Genomic DNA, 16,763 nt, shown 5'->3' on the forward strand with positions numbered 1-16,763 from the left:
GGAATGCTCAGGGCCTACTCAAGAATGCAAATAATCCTTTCCACTAATATTTACAGGGTAAACTAAGATTGTTGGTAGAGTATTAAATTTGACAGTAAAATAATAATCAAGTTTTCAGATTAAATTAAATAGGCTAATTGAAATAAGTGAATATTCAAGAAAATTTAATTGTACTGGACAAAAAGCTGTTCCTAAAGTGGTAACTAAAATTTCTATTGGTAGTTCATCTCATGGTAAAATTCCTGAACATGCAATGAAACTAAAGCAGTCATATATTTGTGCAAAAAATTAAAATTTAAAGTTATCAAGACTGCATTATAAAATTTACAAAAGCCTCCATTAATCAAAAAAGGGGGGATAGTAGGGTAATATCATGTTAGGAAAAATATCCTATAAGTAAATTACATCTAGAAAATTTTTACTTTACAAAATTAATTTTTATTTGTAATGCTAACAGCAAGACACCCATGAAAAACACACATGGTGTCTAAAGACAAAGGAAAATTGTTTGGGCAAAAATAAAAAGGATCCCAAATCAATTACATAGAAAAGATTCCTTTATTAACTTTTGGTCGAGAATATGTTTGTATATTTTCAGAAAACAACTCCAAGACCATGTGGATTCCTGCAACAGAGAGGAATTGACACAGGTCTGCTCCAACCACGAAGACAAGAGGAGAAACAGTCCAGAGATGGGAGACGCTGACGACGCCTTGCCACGCTAGCAGTCAGAAGCTGTGCGATGCAGCAGCTTGCCTAGGACCAAACCAGAGAGGGTCGGACCTGCATTGCCACCATGTGCCCACCATCCAGATATCATTGCTGACATGTACACATAAGGAACTGTTTGACATTGAAACGGGGACTCAGAACTGTTGGACATTGAAATTGGGACTCAAACATTTTTTGTTATTATATGTTTATTTCTAGTCTGCAGAGGCAAGATTTTTTTAAGGAAAGAAAAGGGGAAAAAATAGATACAGAAGCAAAGAAGCATTGAACAGACTGTCAAACTACAGCGGGAAGGCAGAGGAGGTTTTGGGGGGGCGGGCTGTAAGAGATCAACTGAAGGACTTGTACACATGCATATAAGCATAACCAATGGATAAAAGACACTGGGGGGGCAGGTAAAGGCATGTACTGGGGGGAAGGGGAGGCTGGGGGGAGGTCAATGGGGAAAAAAAAGAGACATATGTACTACTATTTGTAATACTTCAAACAATTAAAGAAATAAATAAATTAATTAAAAATTAAAAAAAAAAAAGAAAACACTGCCTGGATATTATCTATTGCCCCCAGGCTGGTGGCTGCTAAATTTCCACCCCAACCTAACTTATCATCTAAGCCTCATTCCTCTATCATCAGCTGTCTACTGAGCATTTGATCTGTACTGGGCTGTCTTGCTGCTACCTCAAAATAGGTCTAAAGCCGTAATCCTCAAAACCACAGAGCAATAAATCAAAAGGGGCCTCAGCATATTCCCCCACTCTTACTTTCCAGTTTTAATCTGCAACCCCAAATTCTCCCAGCCCCTCAACAGTGTGCTTATAAATACAGTTTTTGGAATTAATCAAACCTGGGTTCTGGCTCAGCCTATTCCTGGCAATGTGACCAACTATTCTACCCCTTCTTTATTTCCAGATTTATTGTGAAAGCATTGACGAATAGCATTGTATAAGTTTAAGGTGTACAACATGATGATTTAATAGATGTATATATTGTAATACTAGTAATTACCACAGTAAGGTTAGTTAACACCTCCATTACCTTTGTATTGTATGGTAAGAACATTTGAGATCTACTCTCTTACCAATTTTCAAGTAGACAATACAGTATTGTTTACTATAGTCACCATGCTTAACTCTACCCTTCCTTCAAGGGAATTTCCTCAGCTATAAATCATGGATGATAACAGGACCCACTTTCCATGGTGGCCATGAAAATGAATTGAGAAAATGAAGTTAAGGCACTTGTGGAGCTCACAACAGGCACTCATATAATGGTAGCTATTATCTGTACTATAATGTTTTAAATGTTTATGTACTTTATCTTACCAAACCATTTCATATCTTCTTTGTTGTCCTTCATTCACATTCATTCATTTGTATATTCATTGCACATTTACTAAATGATTAAAGTGTGCTAGGCACCAAGGATAAAGCAGTGAATAAGAGAGACATACTCCCTATTCTCCTCAAGCTTATAGATGATTGAATGAAAACCAATATTACAAAATTGAAGTGTGATAAATATTATGATAGAGGAAGTAAATATCAATAGCTTAGCACATAGTAACCCTAAACCATTGTGTCTAGGCTTTTGCAGTATCCTCCAACTGGTCTTTATTTCTAGACTCTCACTTTGCTAATCCAGCCTCCATATGACCAACAAATTAGTCATCTTAAAACACTGCTTTCTTCATGTATGCATCCTCCATAAACTTTTAATGGCTCCCTGCTTCTTACAAGGTATGTCCAAACCCTTAGCCTGGCCTTCATGAGGAGGCTCATGTGCAAATGCACAGGCTTTGAAGTTAGACAAAATCTGGGCTCTGCTGCTCACTAGGTTTATAAACTGAAGCAGAATGTATAACTCCTCTAAGCCTCAGTGACCTAATTAGTAATTTGAGAAAACACTTGCTCTCCCACATCTGGGACTTTTACATGCTACTCCCCCCTGCCTGAAATAGTTCCCCAACACTTCCTCTGCCATCTCCATCAGATTAGCTCCTACGTATCCTAAAACCAGCGCTTCAGCAGAAGATTGGATGGAAAAGTAACAAGATAATATAGAGCATGGCAAGCATCTAAATCCCTGATCCAATCAAAAGTTCCAGCGGGCACTCAGTTCAGCCTTGCTTGGCTAAGTGAACATGGATCCTAGGCTTGGAACGGATCATACCCCATTGATCCCTAACTACTATCATCCTTAAAGCCACATGACATTAGGCACAGTTGCTAGAAATCTACAAGGGAAACTCACCAATGAAACCTCAGAGCAGCACAGCGAGCCACAGCAAATGCTGCACTACTGCCACACCTCTCTGTTAAGCCAGCATATTTCTACTGTGCTACTTCCAGAAAACTTTTAGAAAGCCAACTAAGGCTAGGCATACTTGCTACTTAACCTGGGTACGTCAGAGGCCTGGGCACATGACCAAAGAGCTTGATCCACCAAACTTCTACAGAATTGATGGGTCTCAGCCCTCACACAATACCTATGGCCTATATGATCAGCCATAACAATTTGTCATGTGAATGTATTTTAGGGGCCAGACACTGGTCTAAATTCAGATCTGAACTAGGATTATTCACTCTGTGATAAAGGAACCCAAAAGCTCATGATTTTGTTTTATTCTTCATGAGCTCAAACATTCACAGGACTCTCACTAACACCTGCTTGATGAGAGAATACCCTCTCAAGCTTTCAGCAGAACTGCTGACAAATTGTTCCACATGTACAAAACTTAGCCATAGCATCAGCTACCTCTGAAGTTAAACTTCAGTTGCCTAAATAAAGTCCTTGACAATAACAACAAAAAATTAAGATTTCCTAGAGGAGCTGGAGACAAATGGCAAAAGAGAGGATGTAAGAGCACTAGTTTATTCCATTGCATACCTTTTAACTACCTAAAATCTGTAAGCTGTTTGAGGGCAAGTGCTACTTATGTTATTCACCTCTGTCATTAGCGATTACTGCAGGGTCAAAGCTAAGAGCAGCTGGTCCATAATATTTCTTAAACATCCACTAGAGGCCAGGCACTTGACTAGACACTAAGTAGGTGCCTGGTATATGTGGGGTGAATAAAATTGACAGATTTGTCATGCTTCCTTCTACTGAGGTAGATCATTAAGTGCAAGGATGCTGGAGGGCCCAGAACACACATTATACTTCAGTTCTTTGATGGAGAAACACATGGATTTGTTTGCCTTCATTCAGCATGTCAAGACTCGCTTTTTCCTCTGTATTCTCTTACAATTTTAAAGCATTCATTCCTCTTTTTTAAAATGTATCTTTATTGTTGAAAGTATTACAGATGTTCATTCCTCTTCTTAATAGAAGGTTCAAAGTATACTGAGAGATTATTAAATGTCCCAAGTTTGTTGGGGAAGTGGAGCTTCATGAGAGGGAGAGAATAAAAAAGAGAATAATTTCTTTTAACATCTTCAGAAAATATCAGAGCAATGGTATAGCTGGAAAGGAGAGAATCTGCATGATTGGCCTTCTGTATTCAATTGGCAGTTTGTGAAAGAAATATTCAGTGACACTGTTTGATGATTTATTGTTGTCACCCTTCTCTTCACTCCTATTCTCTCAGGCCCACTGCAAGGGTTCATAGGGACACTGAAATTGTTGGAACATTTTGTTTCACCAGTAAAGATCTTTCTGGCATTTGCCTACATGGTGGAGGGTTCAGTCTCTCTTTCCTGATCCATCACAATTCCAACAGTCAGGTTCACTGAATTAGAACCCAGACTCAATGCTCTCTCTTGTTCACTCAGATTCTCTAACCTTTATCCAGTTCTTTATTCATGGCACAGCCAGTCATTGCTATAGATTAGAAGAGCTTAGAGGAGGTAAAAAGGAAACTCAACACTTGCTGGCTGTGGGTCGGGGTTGATGTGTGTGAGTTAGTAAAACAGGGAAATTGAAGCCTACATTTAAACACCACTTTCAATGTCATAATTGTTAAGCTGATTACAATCCACTTGCTATGTGCAGCACAGAACACTACGCAAACTGTACACTGCACTCAACACCCTACAGAACAGCTTTTCAGGGGAACTCCATCTTTTTAGCCTACTCTTTGGTGTAAAAATCTAGTCACATCAGCACAATTCACAATTCTGGACCAACAATTGCCAAAGTTGTCATTCTCAGAAAGTTTGATGAGGTTTCAAAAGAAACTGAGGTTTGGGGCCCAAGTGACACATACCCAGAGAAGCCTTCTGGATCTTTAACCAGAAAGTAGCTAGACATAGAATGAATATTCATAACTACATATACATGATAGGCCAAGTCAAGAATGAGTTGGCTATACTCTATCTTGGATTTCTCCAAAGAAGAAATCCCCATGGAGTGCATTTTATTCCCAAAAGACTTATTTTTAGCTGGTAAATGAGTAACCAGTTCTCATATTCCTATGAAACTGCCTGCAGTGGAAGCAGAGTGCTAGGCCAGCTCCCTGAGTGAGGTAATTCACTTTCAATATGAAAATTGTAAATAACACAATTGAGTGTGTGTGTGTGTGTGTGTGTGTGTGTGTGTGTTCTCATGTGTGTGAGTAACCATGAAAAGAACTAAGTTTTAGAGAGAGAAAATGAAAGATAAGGAAAAGAATAAGAACTTAAGTTGTATAAAACCAGAGGTCCAATCAGTCCAGGAAGTCAGTAAGGCTCTTTTTGCTCATGAGTCCAAGTCATATTTACTCTATATTGGTCAACACTTTGAGGCTGCCACTGGAGGCCCCACTGCATTCTAAAGTTAACAAGCTGATCACGTTACTAGTGTCCAAACCTCCACTAACTCAGGGTTCTACACAGGATCACATCCTAACCCTTCACAACATGTCCTTATGCACATCTCTATTCTTATACTCTACCCTTTGATTTGTCCATGCTGGAACTCTTGATATTTACCTCTGTTCCTCCTGCTGATATTCCCTGTTTTGGTAAGAGTTACCATCTGGAAACTCAGTACAGAACCTGGGTTTCCATCTTTCCTACACCCATAATTCCAATCCATCAGTAGGTCTTACAAATTCCACCTCAAAAATTGGTCCCAGATCTGATCACTCATCTGCACTCTAACACCACAGTCCAAGTTACCACCACTCCTCTGCTGATCTCTTCCAGTAGGGTCCTAATTTATCTCCCCTCTTGGCATTTTTTTTTTCTTTTTCCACTTAATTATTCACAAAGCCACCAGGCAACCCTTTAAAAATCCAAATCCTATTGTGTTGCCTCTAGCTTAATACTGCCTAATGGCTTTTCCTGCTGCTTAAAAAAGGTCCAAATACTTTCTCATGGCCTGCAAGGCCTTAGATGGTGTGGCCCCTCCCCACCTTCCTGGCTTCATCTCCTCTGAATCTCCCCTGAGCTCACTGCTATTTTCTGTCCTTTGGACATAATCCACCTGTTTCTACCTTAGAAGCTTTGCACTTCCTCTTCCCTCTGCCTCTTTCTTGGCAAACCACTTCACATCATTTAGGTCTCACTCTTAATACCACCTTAGACCTACCCTTAAGCTATAGAAACATTCCTCTAATTACTCTCTGCTTGTTCACGCTGCTGGATTTTCTTCAGAGCATTTAGGACCTTATGACATTAGTTCAGTATTGTGTTAAACATTTATTACAAATCTCCTCACTTTAGCATGTAATCTTTGTGTGAATAGGGACCTGGTCTGTCTTGTGCATTGCTGTTTATCTCCAGCATAATGTCTGGCACATAATGAGTGAGTATGTGCTGAAAGGCATATTAAATCTGCTTCTTTTTAAAATTTGTAATTAAAAATAAATTTTTATTCCCCAGTTGCAGTATTTACCATCTACAGTTGATTATATTATGACACAGAGGGTGGGACTGTTTGCTGGAATTTTACCAGGCCTGATAGTTCTGCCACAGGCCATAAGCCCAGTGGCAATACAAAACTGCTCTCTGTCATTCATCACCAGGAAACCTTTGCAGGAGACTGGGGAGCTCAGTGTGCTAAGGGCAGAGATATCTGTGGAGGGGTCAAGACAGAGATTTACATATCCCCCCTTTAACATGTTTCCTTTATTTTCCATAGCATTCCCTTTGTTGGCACCCATCAATATACACATCTCCAAGAGTTCCACGCTCTTGTGAATCTCTGTATACACAATGTTGTTGCTTTTTCCTTTCTTTCTTCCATGCTTTATCCCCCTGGCAAACTCCTAATGATTCTTCAAAATCCAGTACAAGCATTGCTGCCTCTATAAATATTTCCCTAACTCCCATTTCTTCCACTGCCTCAAAGTATACCTTGTACAGGTAAGTTAACAATTGCAAAGCAATGTGATGGCTTCCCTTCTAAAGTGTAAGCAACATGATTCCAGTGACTGGGTTTTTCACATTTACATAGGGGAATGGATTCACCGACTCATTCATTAGACATTTATTGAGCACTTGCTATGAGAAAAAATTCCAAGGCCAGTGCCCTTTTCACCATAATACACTCCACAATTGCTGATGGGCACCTCATGTCTGCATTCTTTTCTCCAGTTGAATTTCCAGTTAGTTTGAAGGTGTCAGGTGTCATGAAGTTTAAATGATTAATCCCTTGCTATTTTTAATCCATGCAGATCTGAAGAATCAGTAAACTGAAAGCTTTCTGGGGGAGGGGGGGCTAAGACTGCATTTTGGAGAGATAAAACAGATGGAAATTAGGAAAGCAAGGATAACAGACAAAAAGGCAAAATGAGGAATGTCAACCAAAGTCTAACAGGATTTTTAGAAAGGGATACCAGAATAATTTTAAGATATAATGACAATAGTTCTCAAGAATTGAAGAAAAAAAGAAATCCTCATCTTTAGGGTCAATTAATATTTGACAAATGAGGCAAGAGCATACAATGGAGTAAAGACAGTCTCCCTAATAAATGGTGTTGGAAAAATTGGACAGGTATGTGCAAAAAAATATGAAACTAGCCCATCAATTACACCACATACAAGAATATACTGAAAATGCATAAAAGACACTGTTTGTAAAAGGATAAATAATATCAAATTCATACTTAGAGACATTGCAGTGAAACTGTAGGGCCTTGAACAAAAAATATTTAAAGTGACTGAAGAAAAAACAAAACATTGCCTATAAAAAATAATCGTATTGACAACAGCAACAATTCTAATGTTGGCAGTGGGGACTAAGACATCTCTAGCCAGTTAACATATCATTAGACAAGTAAAAGTGAAATGTCAACATCTTCAGCCAAATAAAATCTTAGTTTATTGCTTAGAGAACATCACTAAAAGGATAATTTGAAAAAAAGGCAACTATATCTAAGTGAAAGGAGAATGTAAGAGAAAATGGCAAGCAATGCAGTTGCTGCTGAATCTAAATAAATACTAACTGTAAATAAGAAAATAAAATGATGGCCAATGGAGGGAATGTGAAAACAAGGTGAACTAAATACTGGTAGATAATAATTTGATACATGGAAATTGAAATATCAAAATTAAAACCATAGACTTACAATTCCTTAAAATTCTTGGGTGTAGAGTCAAGAAACTGAATAGCTTTAGATTTGTTAAGCTAATCAGTCATACATCTTAACATAAAAAAACAACAACAGTAAAATTACAGAAAGAAACACTAAGGGAAGGGTTTTTCCCCTCCTTTGTAAGCGTTGAACTGGTGACTCTAAGATCTACTTTCTCTGATGTTTTGATACCATCCAAACCTCTTACCCTGCTGAGATGCAGATTTAATGATGTCAGGTACTTCTGCTAGAGCCCCTAGAGCAGTGGTTCTCAATCTTTCTAATGCCGCGACCCTTTATTACAGTTCCTCATGTTGTGGTGACCCCCGACTATAAAATTATTTTCGTTGCTGCTTCATAACTGTAATTTTGCTACTGTTATGAATCGTAATGTAAATATCTGTGTTTTCCGATGGTCTTAGGCGACCCTGCTAGCGGTTCTCAACCTGTGGGTCGCAACCCACAGGTTGAGAACCGCTGCTATAGAGCCTAAGGTAAGTTTATTTCGATAGAGACATGCTGAATACAAAGGACTGAAATAAATGAGTAATCGTTAACATAAAACAATAGAACACTTTAATAAAAATTAATATTTTTTCTTGAACATTAATTTACCAGACACTGAATAACTGCACAAATTAATAAGCATAACACAAATAAAACTATTTTTCTTGTTCTCTGAAAGCGAAATATTTCCTGTTGTGCACACCGAACAAGTTAGTCCAAGACTAATGATGTGGCCATCGGCTGCTAAAATATTCACTGCTAGTATTAGTGGAGAGAAATGGTGCACCTGCGCGTAAGGTGCATAAGGAAAATGAATACAACACGATTATAGTAATCAGTCATTAGCGAACATTGTAGTTTGTTATTAATAATCCTATATAATAAAAGCCTAATATGCTAAGTGTCCGGTCGACTGGTCGGCTGTTCAACCAATCAAAGTGTAATATGCTAATGATATGCTAAGGCCACTCAACTGCTCGCTATGATGTGCACTGACCACCAGGAGGCAGACCCTCTGACCGGTAGGTTAGCTTACTGCGGGGGTCCGGCTATAGGGACTGAGCGAGACGGGCTGGACATGCCCTGGAGCCCTCCCGCAATCCTTCCTCTGCTGGCCAATCTCCCCGTGTCTCTCCCTGGCCCTGATTGTGCACTGGTGGGGTCCCTTGGCCTGGCCTGTGCCCTCTTGCAATCCGGGACCCCTCGGAGGATGTCAGAGAGCTGGTTTCGGCCCGATCCTGCAGGCCAGGCCAAGGGTCCCTCCCCACTGGTGCATGAATTCATGAACCAGGCCTCTAGTTATGTATAACAGGATATTGTAAAAATTAAGTTATGAAAATTTTATTAAAACATTTCTTACATACAATTATATTGGTTGGGCTGCAAAAGTATTCTTTATGGGCCGCAAGTTTGACATGCTTGCCCTAGAGTATGGCACTCAACATTAATTGATGATTATACCAAGTATACATACACCACCTGTTTTATGTCACACACACAAAGATTCTTCATGTGGCACATTGGCTGAAAAACAAACTGAGGGAATGTTTCCCTTATTATGGTAGGTGATTCAATCTCATTTTCATCTGATCTGCTCCTACTTCTCTGAATGAAACCATCCTCCTTTCCTAACAGGATTCAATCAATCCTGCAACTTCTCTTCCACATATACTCTCACAATCATATTTTTAGTAGTCATTTGAACCTTCTATCTGCTAACTTTTTAACTGTTTTTTGGAGAAGGAATAAAAAGTCTAAAAGGAATCACTATTTCTTACCCATCTTTCTATCCATGCAACTAGCAAACAAGCAGGCAGGAAAAATGAGGAAGAATAGAAAATCATTCAGTGATTAAAACCCTGCATAAGAAACATCTTGGTAGAAATATTTAAATACCATACATACATATTTCCAGGCAATGGCTTTTGTAATCTATGAAGGCATTCTGGATGTATTTGTGAATGGGCTCTACATTTCAAGCAAAACATAAAATGTATGCAGCATCACCTAAATGCTTAAATAAGAACATAACATCAGTTACAGGTGCCCCTGAGGGACCCCATATTTGACAAAACACTCCTAGTTTAAGGAAACACATTTAATTAAATATCAAAAGAATCAGCAGACCAAAAAAATAGCTACATCTTATGTAGACAAGAAGAGCACCTGATGATTAATATTCAAATCCAGAGAACTGGATTAGACAGTGAATCAACTTTTCATTATTTGTTATAGGAAGAATGGGTTTAAAGTTCAATTTCATAGAAGCTGAGATCTGCTATTGTTTCTAGAAATAGTAAAGAGGAAAAACTGAAAAAAAAAATCTAATTTCCAGTGAGTTTCCAGTCCCTATAACTTTAAAAACAGCTTAGCCCTAGTGGGTTTGGCTCAGTGGATAGAGCATCGGCCTGCTGACTAAAGGATCCCAGGTTTGGTTCTGTTCACGGGCACATGCCCAGGTTGTGGGCTCAATACCCAGTAGGGGGTAAGGAGGAGGCAGCTGATCAATGATTCTCTCTCATCATTGCTGTTTCTATCTCTCTCACCCTCTCCCTTCCTCTCTGAAATCAATAAAAATATATATTAAAAATATATATAAAGTTCCTGGGGAACTTTTTGGATATACACATAAATATATTAGTACACTGCCCTTGGGGAGCTCACTGGACTGCTGTTAGTGTGCATTTTTAGTCTAATATATTTTTGTTGCATTTTATATGGAAGGAAGAGAATATATAAATTGTAATTTCATGAAAAAAATTACTTAAAAGTGACTAAGAGGCCCTAACAGACTCTGGCTTTGTAAAACACTTTAACTCCATAAATAAGGTTGTCTAGATCATGTCTCGAACAGGAGAAAGTCAACATTAGAGCATGCCAAAACGTTCATTCATCTTTACTCCAAAACTTCAAGGAAAGAAACTACCATTATCTATCAGGTATGGCTTCACAACTGAGCCCCAAATAGGCCAAAGAATGTTGCTCTTTCTGCCACAGAGCAATGAAGAATATTCTGCTCTGCCAGTTTGGATTTTTGATAAGTTCATGAATGTCATAGATATACAGATACAAATGAAGTTTATCCAGCTCATGTGATCATTTTACTGAAAGAGTTTTACAGAGTTGAGTAAGAATCATGGAAAAAATTCCAAATAACCCAATTCAAAATATTATCAAATGAATGCTCAGTCTGGTATATCTGGAATGAATATCCCCAGGCCTGTGAACATGTTGTGATCTCAATTAGATCCCATGTCTAATTTTCCTTAACTGAAAAATGGGGATAAAGACAGAATGACCCTCACAGAGTTGCTGTGGGAACTAATGGGGTTAGCCTTCAATAAATACCAACTGGTATTGTTGTCTCTGTCATTGGTATACTCACTGGTCTTGTTAATACTAGATTCATTCATTCACACAATCCACTGACTTATTTAACATATATTTCCTGAGCATCTGCCATATGCTAGTTACTGTTCTAGGCCCTGGGGACAGAATTTAATAAAAGCAGGTCCCTGTTCTCTTGGGCCTTACCTTCTAGTGGGTGATATGGACAACAAATAATTAATAAACAGTTAAAAGCATATTGTCAGGTAGTAATGTGTGCATGGAAGAACAATAATACAGAATAAAGGGGCTACTTTGCACAAGTGCCAGGTAAGACCTCACTAAGGGTGACATTTAAGCAGAGACTTGAGGTTTTAATGTTCCTGGTGACTAGGCCACCTATATATTTTTTCTAATTCAATTGCTTAGACAATTGGTCTAGCAGGCTCCCTTGGACTTCAGTCCTATGTCTCCTTTTTGCAGCATTCATATTTTTGTTGCTCAGGAATATGCAATGATGCTGACATCATATTGAGGCAGGCAAAAAACTCTCATTTGCAGCCCAGCTACAAAAACTTTAATGTTAAATTTGGCAGATTATTATTCCACCTGCTGATCCCTAAAGAGTAAGCTGCTGCCTTTTGCTTCCCCATTCTAAAAATAAATGGCTGCTTCTGTAAAGTGCTGTGTAACAAAGAGGCTACATGGCTTTCCATTCTACTTATTTCCTATGATTCAAGTAAATTAGGACAGTAGTGTTAGCTTCTGCCTCCACAAGGAACTGTGCCCAGACAGTGAAGTACACAGATGTGGATACCTTTGTTAGGAAAAGCCTTGGGGGAACTTCTTAGCTCAGTTTAAGTGAGAGCAAGGGGCCTTCTACTCTCTCCCAGTGCATAGAATGCTATAGCATTACTTCCATTAAGGTAGAATCTACTGGAAGAAAATTCTGAACTGTCTCAGTCCCCCACAGTCACCTCTCCATTAGCTCCTATCCTCTTTTCCTAATAAACTGATATCAAGACTGTGGGTTGGTAACAGAACAGGGAGTTAAAATGCAGGCTGCAGCTGGAGTTCTAGTAGTTCAGCCATAGGAGAGTGGACAGAGCTGTCACAATGCCCTGGGGCCTAGGCATTGCATTACTACCATTAAGAAAACTGTAGGAAGCATTCCATGTGGCCTTTTCATTTTCTGCTCTCTTCCAACTGGAAAGAGCACAGGCCTAGAGGACTACCTTCAAACAGAGACCCTGCCAATGAGCATGCTCCCTAGGCCAGGAGATGGGGTGGGGGTGTGCTTTCGGGTAATTCCCCTGAGAGTCTAGCACCAATTGGGATTTCTGCTCTGGGCCATCCTGGTGATCTTATTTGTTCCTGATCTCATTATTATACCTGTTTTCTTAATGAGCCACATATATTTGGGGATCCAATGACAGCTTTACTTGATTTTGAAAATTATAAACTTAACTATTATTTATCAAATATCAAATAAGAATGCTGATTAGAAAAGGCATCCTGATGTGTGAGAGAAAGCATTGAGTGTGAGGTCCAAAGCCCGGGGTTTTAATATTGAGAGAAGACAGAAAGGAAGATAATGTTACACTCAAATAGTAGTGGATTTGTCTGTGAAATGGGAACACAGGTTGTTTTTTCCTTCTTTATCATTTTCCATATTTTTCAAATATTATCTAATAAGCATATCAAATCAGAACACTGACATCATATAAATGATCAGTGTTAGAATCCCATTTTTATCATTTATTGTTTGTGTCACTTTAGAGGCAGGTACAGTCCCTTCTTTGGGTCTTTATCTTTCTCATCTATAAAAGAAGAGGCAGAGTCTCTCTGTTCCTCCTGTTCATCAGACAGCTGCTCTTCCTGCACAGTGCCAGCCACAACCCTGAGACACGATGAAGGTCAAAGTGAACGGATTTGGCCGCATTGGGTGCCTGGTCACCAGGGCTGCTTTTAACTCTGGTAAAGTGGATATTGTTGTCATCAATGACCCCTTCATTGACCTCAATTACATGGTCTACATGTTCCAGAATGATTCTACTCATTTCAAGTTCAAAGGCACAGTCAAAACTGAGAACGGGAAGCTTGTCATCAATGGAAAGTCCATCTCCATCTTCCAGAAGTGAGATCCCGCCAATATCAAATGGGGTGATGCTGGTGCTGAGTATGTTGTGGAGTCCACCGGTGTCTTCACTACCATGGAGAAGGCTGGGGCTCACTTGAAGGGCAGAGCCAAGAGGGTCATCATCTCTGCCCCTTGTGAGGAGGCCACCATGTTTGTGATGGATGTGAACCATGACAAGTATGACCATTCCCTCAAGATTGTCAGCAATGCCTCCTGCATCACCAACTGCTTGGCCCCCCTGGCCAAGGTCATCCATGACAACTTTGGCATCATGGAGGAACTCATGACCACAGTCCATGCCATCAACACCACCCAGAAGACCATGGATGCCCCTCTGGGAAGCTGTGGTGTGGTGGCCGAGGGGCTGCCTAGAACATCATCCCTGCTTCTACTGGCACTGCCAAGGCTGTGGTCAAGGTCATCCCTGAGCTGAATGGGAAGCTCACTGTCATGGCCTTCTGTGTCCTCATCCCCAATGTGTGGGCTGTGGATATTACCTGCCACCTGGAGAAAGCTGCCAAATAGGATGACATCAAGAAGGTAGTGAGGCAGGCATCAGAGGGCCCCCTCAAGGGCATCCTGGGCTATACTGAGGACCAGGTTGTCTCCTGCGACTTTAACAGTGACACCCACTCCTCCAGCTTTGATGCTGGAGCTGGCATTGCCCTCAATGACCACTTTGTCAAGCTCGTTTCCTGGTATGACAATGAATTTGGCTACAGCAACAGGGTGGTGGGCCTTATGGTTCACATAGCCTCAAAAGAATAAGAGCCCACTGGACCACCAGCCCCAGCAGGAGGAAGAGAGGCCCTCACCTGCTGGGGAGTCCTTGCCCCAGATCAATCCCTCTGAGATTCTCCTGACCACAGTTTCCATCCCAGACCCCCTAAAGAAGGGGAGGGGCTTAAGGAGCCCTACCTTCTTGTGCACCACCAAAAAAGTTCACTGTACCGGGCGGGGACGGGGGCGCGGGAAGAAGAGGCAGAGACTGAAAGAGGAAACTTTAGCCCTACCATTCTGAGTTGCTAATGCAATTTTGGAGGTAATATTAATAGATTTAGGCAATTTATAGAGCTGGGAGATTACCTGCACTTTAACTCACCCTGTCCAAAGTCGCTGAGTACTGAGGAAGCTATAATATTTTCTGCAGGGTTCTGACACCCGGTGCAAGAGCTACCAGGTGCTATTATTCTGCATTTGCTTGTAAGTCACAGTCATCCTGATCTTGGATATTCAACTAATATTGTTACCACAATGTGTGAATAATAACAAACTATTTTATAATATCTGCCTTGAGCTAAAGCAATTTCTTTACTTTAAATCCTGCCTTGGAGGGCTTATCAGAAATGTATATAACAAAGTACATCAATTATCTAATTTATCCTTACAACCACACTATTAAACAGGAATAAGTATGATTATCTCTTTTTTGTGAATGGTGAAACAGGTTCAGAGAAGCACACAGGCAGGTAGCAGCATTTGAACCCATGTCTGCTCAGCTTTGCTAAACGCCACTATAGGAATGTGACTGAAAAAAAATGTGGTCAGCTGGGTGTGCTGGGGGTTGGTTACTGAGCTTCTTGTTGTCTGTATTTGGTTTTCCTCTGTAACTCAAGGGGATCAAGTCCTCTAGGAAGAAGGATTTAGTGTTGTTTTGTTATTTCCCTGGTCCTTGGCGCATGAAAAGCCCCTCCTCCACTCCCACCCAAAGCCAGAGGCTGGAGGCTTGGGAGTGGGTGTGGAAGATGATGACCCTCACTACAAGTAGAGCAGGTGGTAACTATGGCAGGATATGAGATCCTCCCATTTGAGAATGCTACCAAGCTCAAGGAAAGGCAAAGATAGCAACCCTCATGGCAAACTCCTGTGTGCAAGACTGAATAACATGCCAGTAAGAAGCTTCTTGACTTTGCTTTCTGGTCTGAGTTCAATTCAGTCCTAACGTAGAGCCAAGCCATGCTCTAAGATTCAAGGCATTAACATTGGCTTCAAATTTACATAGGTGGTCTATGGAAAGGTTTTGTTTCCCAACTTTGTGCTAACATAACATTTCTATAAGGACCAAGGGCAGGGCTTGTGCATGCAGAGACAGAGTATGGTAGAAGAGCAGCAAGATTTCCAATTGGTGCGAAATCACTAGGTGACATTAGACAAGTACTGTAATCTCTTTGAACTCCATTTTCTACATCAATAAAATGGAGGCAATCTATCTTACAGCATGTTTATGAAAACCGAATTAGTGCATTTTCCCAAATTATGGAGCAACTATTTTCTATGTATATTAATAGGTATTTGGTGGGTGTGTATGTGAATCAAATTGATCGAATGATTTTGAGAAACATTGAGTTAAGCAAAATTAAGCTATTGTATTTTAGGTCCTACAGCACCAAATTCCCAGCCTATCATAGAGTCTAGAAGTTGTTCAGAAGTCCCATGGACAGCTCAAGGCAGGCAAAGAGTGTTAGGCTAGCCTGAAGGAGCCATTTTGGACCACCAGCTTATTCAGAGTGTGTTGAGACAAGATCAAGCTATGACCCACAGTTCTTCATGCCTTTGCCTAAGAGGTATCATATGTCAGGAGTCGCCAGGTCTGAGGAGTCCAGTTCAAGGTCAACAAGCACTAAGACTGGCCCCAAGCTAGTTCCCAAGTCTCCCAATCAGGTCCAGTTTGGTCACCTTTGACTAATAGCAATCCATAAGATTGGCTGGCAATATCTACCACATGCAAGAAGCTTGGACTAGAGGTGACATTGGTACCATAGAAGTGTTGGGGTCATATTCCCATACAGATAGGACAAAGCCGGCAGAATTAGAAAGTTCAAGTAGGAGCCAGAGTGTCAAAGCATAGCAAGATAGAAGCATCAGCTGAAAGAATCCCCAAATGAGGAAGCCACTGTAAGTTCTGAAGGAATGGTCTTTTTGCCAGATCAGAAACATCTAAAGGGGCATCCAGATCCTAGATAAAGCAAAAGAACCCAGCTGAAATGTGAAGGAGACATAATATCTCATAAAACAGCAAGAGAAATAAGCTGTGGTTCTATGGAAACCTAGGCGAGCATCTAC

General features: G+C 40.2%; 1 protein-coding gene and 1 pseudogene across 8 annotated transcripts in view; one reads left to right on the forward strand and one right to left on the reverse strand.

Annotated features, from left to right (window-relative positions):
• FGF13 (fibroblast growth factor 13) overlaps positions 1 to 16,763 on the reverse strand; it is a 659,009-nt gene that overhangs the window by 322,375 nt on the left and 319,871 nt on the right. The window lies entirely within an intron of this gene.
• Positions 11,528 to 14,468, forward strand: LOC308239454 (glyceraldehyde-3-phosphate dehydrogenase-like; annotated as a pseudogene). The gene is made up of 2 exons: positions 11,528 to 11,587; positions 13,426 to 14,468. The product of its transcript is annotated as a glyceraldehyde-3-phosphate dehydrogenase-like (transcript).

Source organism: Plecotus auritus, assembly GCF_963455305.1.
Source record: "Plecotus auritus genome assembly, chromosome: X".
NCBI lineage: Eukaryota > Metazoa > Chordata > Mammalia > Chiroptera > Vespertilionidae > Plecotus > Plecotus auritus.